The 9164-nt window shown below is 47.5% G+C and overlaps 1 non-coding gene and 1 pseudogene across 1 annotated transcript; both read right to left on the bottom strand.

Moving 5' to 3' along the window:
- Positions 1 to 1597: 1597 nt before the first annotated feature.
- LOC133771037 (huntingtin-interacting protein K-like) lies at positions 1598 to 6940 on the bottom strand (annotated as a pseudogene).
- Positions 6941 to 8207: 1267 nt separating this feature from the next.
- LOC133772101 (small nucleolar RNA SNORA21) lies at positions 8208 to 8331 on the bottom strand. The gene has a single exon (XR_009867727.1). It is a non-coding gene; the product is annotated as a small nucleolar RNA SNORA21 (small nucleolar RNA).
- Between the last annotated feature and the right edge of the window lie 833 nt (positions 8332 to 9164).

Raw genomic sequence — 9164 nt, 5'->3', positions numbered from 1 at the left:
CAAGGTTAGCTTTTAAATTGACTTTATAGTTACAATGACTGCTGGGATGCCTGTACCCCACATCACAATTCCTGGGATTGGGTGCCATATCCACTCCTGATTCTAGCTCACTCTAAGGCGCACTCTGAGAGGCAGCAGGTGACAGCTCAGATAGTTGGATCTCTGCCACTCACATGTGGGATCTGGACTGTGTTCCTGACTCCTGATCTGGCCTGTATCCAGCCTTGGCTATTTCAAGTGTTTGGGGAACTCACTGTGTCTGTCTCTCTCTCTCTCTCTCTACCACTTTTTCTCTCTCTACCTCTTGAAAAATATACACACACATATATTTAAAGATTAGCTTTGGGGACTGGTGTTGTGGCACAATGGGTTAAGCCACTGCCTATGATACTGGCATCCTTGTGGGTGCCAGTTTAAGTCCTGGCTGCTCCACTTTGAATCTAGCTCCTTGCTAATGTGCCTGGGAACAACAGAAGGTCGCCGAAGTGCTAAGGCCCCGCCACCCATGAGGAAGACAGAGATGGAGTTCCAGGCTCCTGGCTTCAGCCTGGACCAGCCCTGGCCTTTGTGGCCATTTAGGGAGTGAACCAGCAGATAGAAGAACTCTCACTTGTGCTCTGTCTCTCTCTCTCTCCGCCTTTCAAACAAATACATCATTTTTTAAAAAAAGATTAGCTTTTAAAGTTAAGCTTTTAGGTGTCTATCTCCATTTTAATTATCATTTCAGATGTTTTTATTGCAAGTTCTAATTTATATTTAATCAGTAGTGCCATAGGACCCTTTCTGAATCATTAATTTCCCTCATTATTTAATGATTTATAAACAAACATCTGAGAGATGTTACTTTGAAGGGACCCTGTGGTCTTCCTGCTATGTGAGGAATCCCATGAAGTATGACCACTTTCACCTCTCATTGCTCCATAGGCCTGTAAGATGATCAGATACTAATGGCAAGGATTCTATTTAGTTCTTCAAAAGGCAATCCTGGGGACAAGGTCAGTGGAGTTCCTTGGGCAGAGCCTCTGTATGAAGATTTTTTTTCTTCTTTCCTTCTCCGTTAATGGGTAATTTGGTGGAGACTGAGCAACCTGGCCAGCTTCGGTTATAAAGATGAGGTTTTCTCTTAGCGTAAAAAATAGGTGAGGGTCTGCTATGTGGCACAGTGGGTTAAGCCATGGACTGCAGTGCTGGCATCCCATATGGGAGCTGGTTCAAGTCCTGGCTCCTCCACTTCTGATCCAGCTCTCTGCTATGGCCTGGGAAAGCAGAAGATGGCCCAAGTCCTTGGACCCCTGCACCCACATGGAAGACCCAGAAGAAGCTCCTGGCTCCCGGCTTTGGCCTGGCAGAGCCCTGGCCATTCCAGCCATTTTGAGAGTGAATCAGTGGGTAGAAGATCTCTGTTTCTCCTTCTCTTTCTGTAACTCTACCTTTCAAATAAATAATTTTTTTTTTAAGAAAAGAATAAGTGAGCAAATCCAGCACACCAACCATTTGATGTACATTATATGTCGAAGCAAAAGTCTTTTTTTTTTAAAGACCAAAAATTTTTTACTGCAATAAATTAAGCCAGAAAGAATGGGTAAGGAAGCACTTATCAGTTGGTTAGGGCAATAAGAGCCTCTACCACATTGCCCATGTGTTCCCACAAGCTCAGTTCTGCTGCTGCTCAAGAGATCTCCATCTCGGTCAGCACTTTTGTTTAGCTTTCTGCTCCCAGGACCGTCCCTCTCCAGTGACTGACGTGGCCGTCTCTAAACTGCAACTCCGCTCCCCTTCTCTGCCACACAGTCGGTGACCTGCTCCAGGTCTGCTGCTCCACGGTCGTGTTTCCGAGGCTTCTCGGGAGGCCGCTCCCGGCCACTGGTCTCAGTCTCCAACTCCCAGAAGTCTTTATTAAGTGCAACTAACACTAAGTAAGCAATACACCCAAGAACAGGCCACATGCACTGAGGTACAAATGCTTGCTCCCTAATGATGTTTGCATGATGAGAATCATGGCCAAACCAAGCTTACTCTAGGGGAGACCCTTAACGTGGTTCTCAGACAACCTCTGGCAGAAAAACCATGATAGGCACTCCAGGGGCCCCTATAGGAAAGGAAGAAACATACATGATGGAACCCTCAAGGAGCCCCGAGGGAGGGGAGGGAGACGGAGGAACGCATACAGTGCAATCTGCAGATGCTGCTGCATTTGCCAAATGGACCTGATGGAGCACTCTGCAAACTTCTGTGCGTAACAGGGTACTCTGATATCAGTCCCCTGATTGGTTAATGTAGAATACCAAATTAGCATAGACCTCAACCAATCAGATGACCATCCTCCTTTAAAAACCCATAAAAATCCAAGCCAGTGCTTTTTTTTTTTTTTTTTTTTAAGATTTATTTATTTTGAAATCCAAGTTACAAAGAGAGTAAGGGAGACACAGAGAGAGGGAAAAAGAGAGTTCTTCCGTTTCCCCAGATGGCTGCAATGGTCAGCACTGGGCCAGGCTGAAGCCAGGAGCCAGGAGCCAGGAGCTTCTTCTGGATATCCCCCATGGGTGACAGGGGCCCAGGCACTTGGGCCATCTTCCACTGCTTTTCCGCCACTATCAGGGAGCTGGATTGGAAATGGAGCAGCCAGGACTCGAACCAGAGACCATATGGGATGCTAACATCTCAGGTAGTGGCTTTACCGGCTACACCACATACTGGCCCTGCCAGACAGTCTTAAGCAGCAGCAGCTCAGGGTAGGCAGCTGCTTGCAGGGCAGCTGGAGCTGTCACAGAGCTTTCTTCGCTTCTTTCCATAAACAACCATCACTTTACTCACTCCTTCCTTGTCTATGTGCCTCATTCTTTGTGGTCATGAGACAAAGAACCCTGCAGGGAAAAGGAGCTATAACCCGGAAGACTGCCATGCTCCCTGATGAGTACGGCCGACAGAAGCTGTGAGCTGACGGCAGAGGAGAGGCTGCAACAGAAAGAGCTCTAATGCAGGAGCTTCGCCATTTCTCAACAACCTGGGGAGAAGAGCAATCTGCCGCATCTCTCTCCTCCTGCCACTACTTCTGCAACAACCACACCTCCGGAGACTCAAGCACACAGGTTTTCTTCCGAAGCTGGCTCCAAGCAACTGTATTTACCCAGGGTTAGACCAAGCTTTCGGCTAGTCCTAGGCAAAGCCTGAGGGTCTTGTCTTCGTGCAGCTGTTAGCTGTGAACCGTCTCCTGATGCTGTAGCACTCAGCACCCTCCTAAAGCCCCAGAACGCCCACCCTCCTCATTCACCTCCAGCCCCATTGGTTTTGGAGCTCATCTCTGAAGCAGTCTCCCCGGAGAGGAAGTGCTAAACAGTTTCTAGCTCCTGCAACCTTTTTTGGCTACTAGGAAGCTCTTAGTCATTTCGTTGTGCTGTGTTGTCGCTGTCCAAGATCCCAGCTCCCTTCCCCACGTTTAAGGGCGCCGTGGACATGCACATGTTAAGCACCTCCTTTCTCCATCAGCAGTGATGTAAAATCTATTGTTCTTAAGCCCCTCTGGGAATGGCTAAAAATATGTTTTCTTCTTCTACAGAAACCAAAGTAACTTTTTAAAAGCCTAGAAATGCCTTCTGTATTTCTGTGTTAGTCAAAGGTAATCAACTGTGGGGATCCTAAAAATAAAAATATTGCCTATCACCACCCACTGAAATACCAGTTGGGCCTCAAGGAATGTACCCTTAACAAATCAGCTGCTACCTGTGTCTCAGTAATGTTTATTTTTATTACAGAAGTGATGATCATGTGTATTTGTTTCTCTTCAGAACTCTATGAAGGAATGTTTCAACATTTAAATAAGTACTGTTTAAGTGTTCTCCAATTTAAATGCCTGAGATTTCTTATGTACTCTGTCTTTAAAGATTTATTTATTTGAAAGGCAGAGTTACAGAGAGGCAGAGCAGAGAGAAAGAGTTCTTCCATTGGTATTCACTCCCCAAATGGCTGCAATGGCCAGAGCTGGACTGATCCGAAAGCCTGGAGCCAGGAGCTTCTTCTGGCTCCCCAGTGTGGGTGTAGGAGCCCAAGGACTTGGGCCATCCCCCGCTGATTTCCCAAGTGCACTAGCAGGGAGCTGGATCAGAAGTGGAGCAGCCAAGACTTCAACTGGTACCTGTATGGGATGCTGGTACTGTAGGCGGCAGCTCTATCCGCTGTGTTTCAGCGCCAGCCCCAGGAGTCTGGAACTCTATCTGGGTGACAGGGGCCTAAGTACTTGGACCATCTGCTGCTGCTTTCCCAGGACCATTAGCAGGGAGCTGGATTGGAAGTCGAGGTCATCAAGAATTCAGTTCAAACTGGTGCTCCCATATGGGCTGCTGCTGTCATAGGCAGAGGCTCAACCTGCTACGCCACATTGCCATGAGGAGAGAAGCACTGTTCTCTGCTACATTTGCTAAGTTGGGCTGTGTAAGTCCGGAAGTACAAAGACCTTTATTCCTGGGTCCATGAAGGGAGGCACACACGGGGAAGCACAGAACCCCTACAGAAGGAGCAGCAGCCAGATGTGGCATCTGACTGGGCATGAAGACTGCAGTTCTGGGTGCGGGGGCCAAAGCCCAGCTGCACCCCTCAATTTCCCATTCGTGTTTATAAGTGAGTTTTCTTTCTTGCTGAAGCTAGTCTAAGTTAGGTTTTGTAACTTTCGACCAAGAACTCCACCACACAGCTATTGCAAACTTGATGGAAGAATATTTGTCAAAACAAGAGGACTGCAGCCAATTTTGAATTTTGGATTTTTTTTTCAGTCTGTGGTGTGTAATTTATCGGAAGCCAAACTGTTATTATAAAGCTTTATGGTCCAGTGGTAATTTGGGAATGTTTTTCCAGAGTAAGATGTGGGGCTGGGGACTTAGGAACTGCTTTAATGAATGATGAATTTCTCTTCCCAGACCTTTTTGTTCTTTTTAGTATGTTGGAATCATTCTAAATTATTTACACCTAATATGCTAATTAAACTCTATTTTCATTGTTTAAATTTTAACCCCTAGTTTCAAGAAAAGTACCTAAAAGCAAACTAGTAAAAAAAGAAAATCAATGTTTCATAAAATATATTGACATAGTAATAATGTTCATTCACTGTAGAGAGAGCTTTGCATATTTTAAAATATATTTTTAAGCAATTCCTTGTTCCTTTAAGTTACTTAAAAAAGTTTTTTTCCCCAGAGATGCTTTCTTGTCTATCAACACTTCCTATATTTTCTCTTGGTTGTTTCTTTTTCTTTTAAAGATTTATTTGAAAGGCAGAATTACAGAGAGAAGAAACAGAGAGAGATCTTCCAACCATGGATTCACTCCCCAAATGGCTGTAGCCTCTGGAGTTGGACAGGCTGAAGCCAAGAGACAAGAGCCTCTTCCAGGTCTCCCACATGAGTGACAGGGGCCCGAGTACTTGGACCATCTTATGCTGCTTTCCCAGGCCATTAGCAGGGAGCTGGATTAGAAATGGAGCAGCCAGGACACAAACAGATGCCCATATAGGATGCCAGCACTGCTGGCAGTGGCTTAACATTTAAAATGTTGTTTATTTTCATTTATTTGAAGACCAGGGAGGCAGAGACAGACAAACAGAGATATCCCATTCTCCAGTTCAATCCCCAAATGCCTAAATCAGCCAGCGCTGGGCCAGGCCAAAGCCGGGAACACTACTGGTGTCTCCTACATGGGTGGCAGGCACCAGTTCGAGTCCCAGCTGCTCCACTTCTGATCCAGCTCTCTGCTATGGCATGGAAAAGCAGTAGAGGATGGCCCAAGTGCTTGGGCCACTGCACCTGCGTGGGAGACCCAGAAGAAGCTCCTAGCTCCTGACTCCAGATCGGCCCAACTCTGGCCATTGTGGCCATTTAGGGAGTGAACCAGAGGATGGAGGGCTTCTCTCTCTCTCTCTCTCTCTCTGCCTCTCAAATAAATAAAATCTTAAAAAAAAAAAAAACCCTTTTTTTTTTTTGTCAAAAGCTAAGCCACAAACACACAGATTAGCCTAGCCCAACAATAGGTCAGAATCAATGTCACTGTCTTTGCCTCCACCCCTTCCCACGGGAAAGTCTCCTGGGGCAGCTGTCACCTGCTATGACAACAAAGCCGCCTCCTGATGGGTCTGCCCGAGGCTCTTCTTGGGGAGCTGTCTCTCCCTTGACTGAAGTGTCCGTGCTGGTTTGCTTGGTTTCTTTTCCTCATCATAGATTCCCCGATAGGCAGACAATTCAGTGTGAACATTGCTGCTATTAATGGAAAACCTCTCAGTGCTGGGTCCATGCTTACAAGCTTTCTACTGGGATGGCTGAAGTCTACAAAGCTGCTTGAGTGCACCATGAGGATTCTTTTTTTTTTTTTTTTTTTTTTTGACAGGCAGAGTGGACAGTGAGAGAGAGACAGTGAGAAAGGTCTTCCTTTGCCATTGGTTCACCCTCCAATGGCCACTGCGGCCAGCGCATCTCACTGATCTGAAGCCAGGAGCCAGGTGCTTCCTCCTGGTCTCCCATGTGGGTGCAGGGCCCAAGGACTTGGGCCATCCTCCACTGCACTCCCAGGCCATAGCAGAGAGCTGGCCTGGAAGAGGGGCAACCAGGACAGAATCCAGCGCCCCTACCGGGACTAAAACCCGGTGTGCCGGCGCCGCAAGGTGGAGGATTAGCCTGTTGAGCCATGGCGCCGGCCAACCATGAGGATTCTTAAGGACTCCTCTGCAGTTCCCCTCTCTCCTGCTGCTCCTTCTGCTATGCATCTCTGCTCCACTTCCAACAACTGCTCATCAGTCACCGCACAGGCACCGCCCCGGGAGCTGTTCAACATCCTCCTCTTCCTCCCTCAGGTTGAAGTTCACCATCTCCACCAGAGCCGCGCTTTTCGCCGCGGCCTGCTCATCTGTGACAGATGCTTTGAGGTCACAGGTTACCCTGCTGGTGTCTTCTTCCAGATGCATTCACACACTCGTGGGCGACATCCTCCAGAGCCCAGGACTCATGAATGTTGTCCTCCTCGGGTGCAGCAGCAGCCTGGGCACAGTCTGCTACCCCCTTCTGATCCACCGCTTGGGGTCCACAAGGAGAAACAGCCTTTCCATGTGGGGTCGACAGTCCCCAACACAAGGACACGCAGGAGCATTATCAGCAATTCATAAACAAGCTCAGTCTTGAAAGGAGAGCATTTCTCCAAACTATGCTTCTCTGTGTTGCCCGCATGGCGGTGCAGGAGGGCCTCCTGGAGGAGGAGCCAGGGCGTCTCCTTGCTCTGGCAAGGCATGCTCACTGAGAGGCAGGGCGTGCTCACTCACAGGCAAGGTGTGCTCACTGACAGCCAAGGCGTGCTCTTCACGGGCAAGGTGTGCTCACCAGCAGGCAAGGGGTACTCACCCACAGCCAAGGCGTGCTCACCCTCTAGGCCTCACCTGGGCGGTTCGCATGGCACCAGCTCACAAGGGTTTCAGTGTGTAACCTGCAACGCTGACCAAAGCTAGACTCTTCCCCTGCCCTTTCAAGCCTGACACCCAACCTCGCCCGCTCCTGTAGGATGACAGCCCTTCCAGGCTTCCACGCCCACACGAGGGAGGTTTCGGCCATACAGAAGACTGGCCCTGGCATGCAATTTTCTTTCATGATCGGCTAGTCTACAGTTTCCAAATAGTCTTCAGCTGCCTTCACATCCACACCTGCAGGCTCACCACTCTGACGTTATGGAATATAGACTTTTTTTTTTTTAAAGAGATTTAGTTATTCATTTTGAAAGTCAGAGTTACAGAGAGAGAGGGAAAGACAGAGAGACAAAGTCTTCCATGCACTGGTTTGCTCCAAGATGGCTGCAACAGCCAAAGCTGGCCCAGGCTGGAGGCAGGAGCCAGGAGCTTCTTCCAGTCTCCCACGTGGGCAGCAGGGGCCCAAACACTTGGGCCATCTTCTGCTGCTTTTTTTTTTTTTCCCTAGGTCATTATCAGGGAGCTGGATTGGAAGTGGAGCAGCTGGAATTCAAACCGATGCCCATATGGGATGCCACTGTTGCAGGTGGTGTCCTTACCCACTATGCCACAATGCTGGTCCCTGAATGTAGATTCTTGAATCATTTAAACCATCCCCAGTTAGCAGTAAATTCATCATATTTGGATCCAGCCTTTTCTTACATTATCTTTTGTTAAAAATAAAATTGTTAAAAATGAATTTAGTAAATTTAAATTTTTAAAAAAATTTTAATTAGCATCTTGTCACAGTACCAACCGAAGCGAAACAACACACAGGCTGCCACTTCACCCCAAAGTGATGCTTTTGCTCTGCCCCCTCTTGATGGTTCAATGGGACATCAGCCAAGGGCCCACTGAGTGCAACATCACACACAAACTCTTTGCCTCAGCCAGGACTGCCACGGCGCTGAGAGATATGCCTCTGTGTCTGACCTTCAGTGTGGATCATTAGAAGTCTCTCCCTATCTGGAACTTGCGTAGCTTTGAACTCTGTTCTTGTATGGAAGACTGGAGCTATGGTGGGATGGGACGAGCCTGGCCTGTGAGCAGTACCTGCCACTGATTTCCTATCTTCCTCAATCACTTGTAGTATCGTTTCCAGGTCAACCAGGCCACAGCAGCCGTAGTTTTGTACGCTTATGGGTCATGACTGAAGAACAACACAGGAGTCAACCAAGCACCCGAGAACTGATGCAATCAAGAGATGTGGGCTTTGTTACTCATGTACCGAGTGGGAGCAGGACAGGCTTTCGCAGTCCGTCTAACACACCTTGAAAAGGTGAAGTTTTCACCGCAGTGTTGGAGTTGGGTGGCGTGAGGCTTCCTCCAGGTGGGCAAGGGATTTCCAGCTTTTAAAAAAATTAATCTATTTATTTGAAAAGCAGAGATACACTAAACATTCCAAATGATTCTAAGCTGAACCTAAGCTCCTTAGGAATCTGAACATAGGAACAAGGAACTGTCATTTGAAAACTGTGACCAGCTTGTCTGGACCTCAGAAATAGAGCAGCAAGTGGCCTATAGCCATTTCTAGTACAGAAACTATTGGGACTACAACTATATAAATTTGAACATGTAATTTTTCCTTTTTTTTAAGCATATTTGTAAACTCAAAGCTGAGCAGAAGTGATTTTACTTTCTCCAGTTGAACATTATGTTGACTGCATTTCTTCCCTACCACTTTGTGGGTCCCCTT

This window comes from Lepus europaeus, chromosome 12 (genome assembly GCF_033115175.1).
Source record: "Lepus europaeus isolate LE1 chromosome 12, mLepTim1.pri, whole genome shotgun sequence".
Classification (NCBI taxonomy): Eukaryota; Metazoa; Chordata; class Mammalia; order Lagomorpha; family Leporidae; genus Lepus; species Lepus europaeus.
This window is presented reverse-complemented; position numbering and strand designations above follow the sequence as displayed.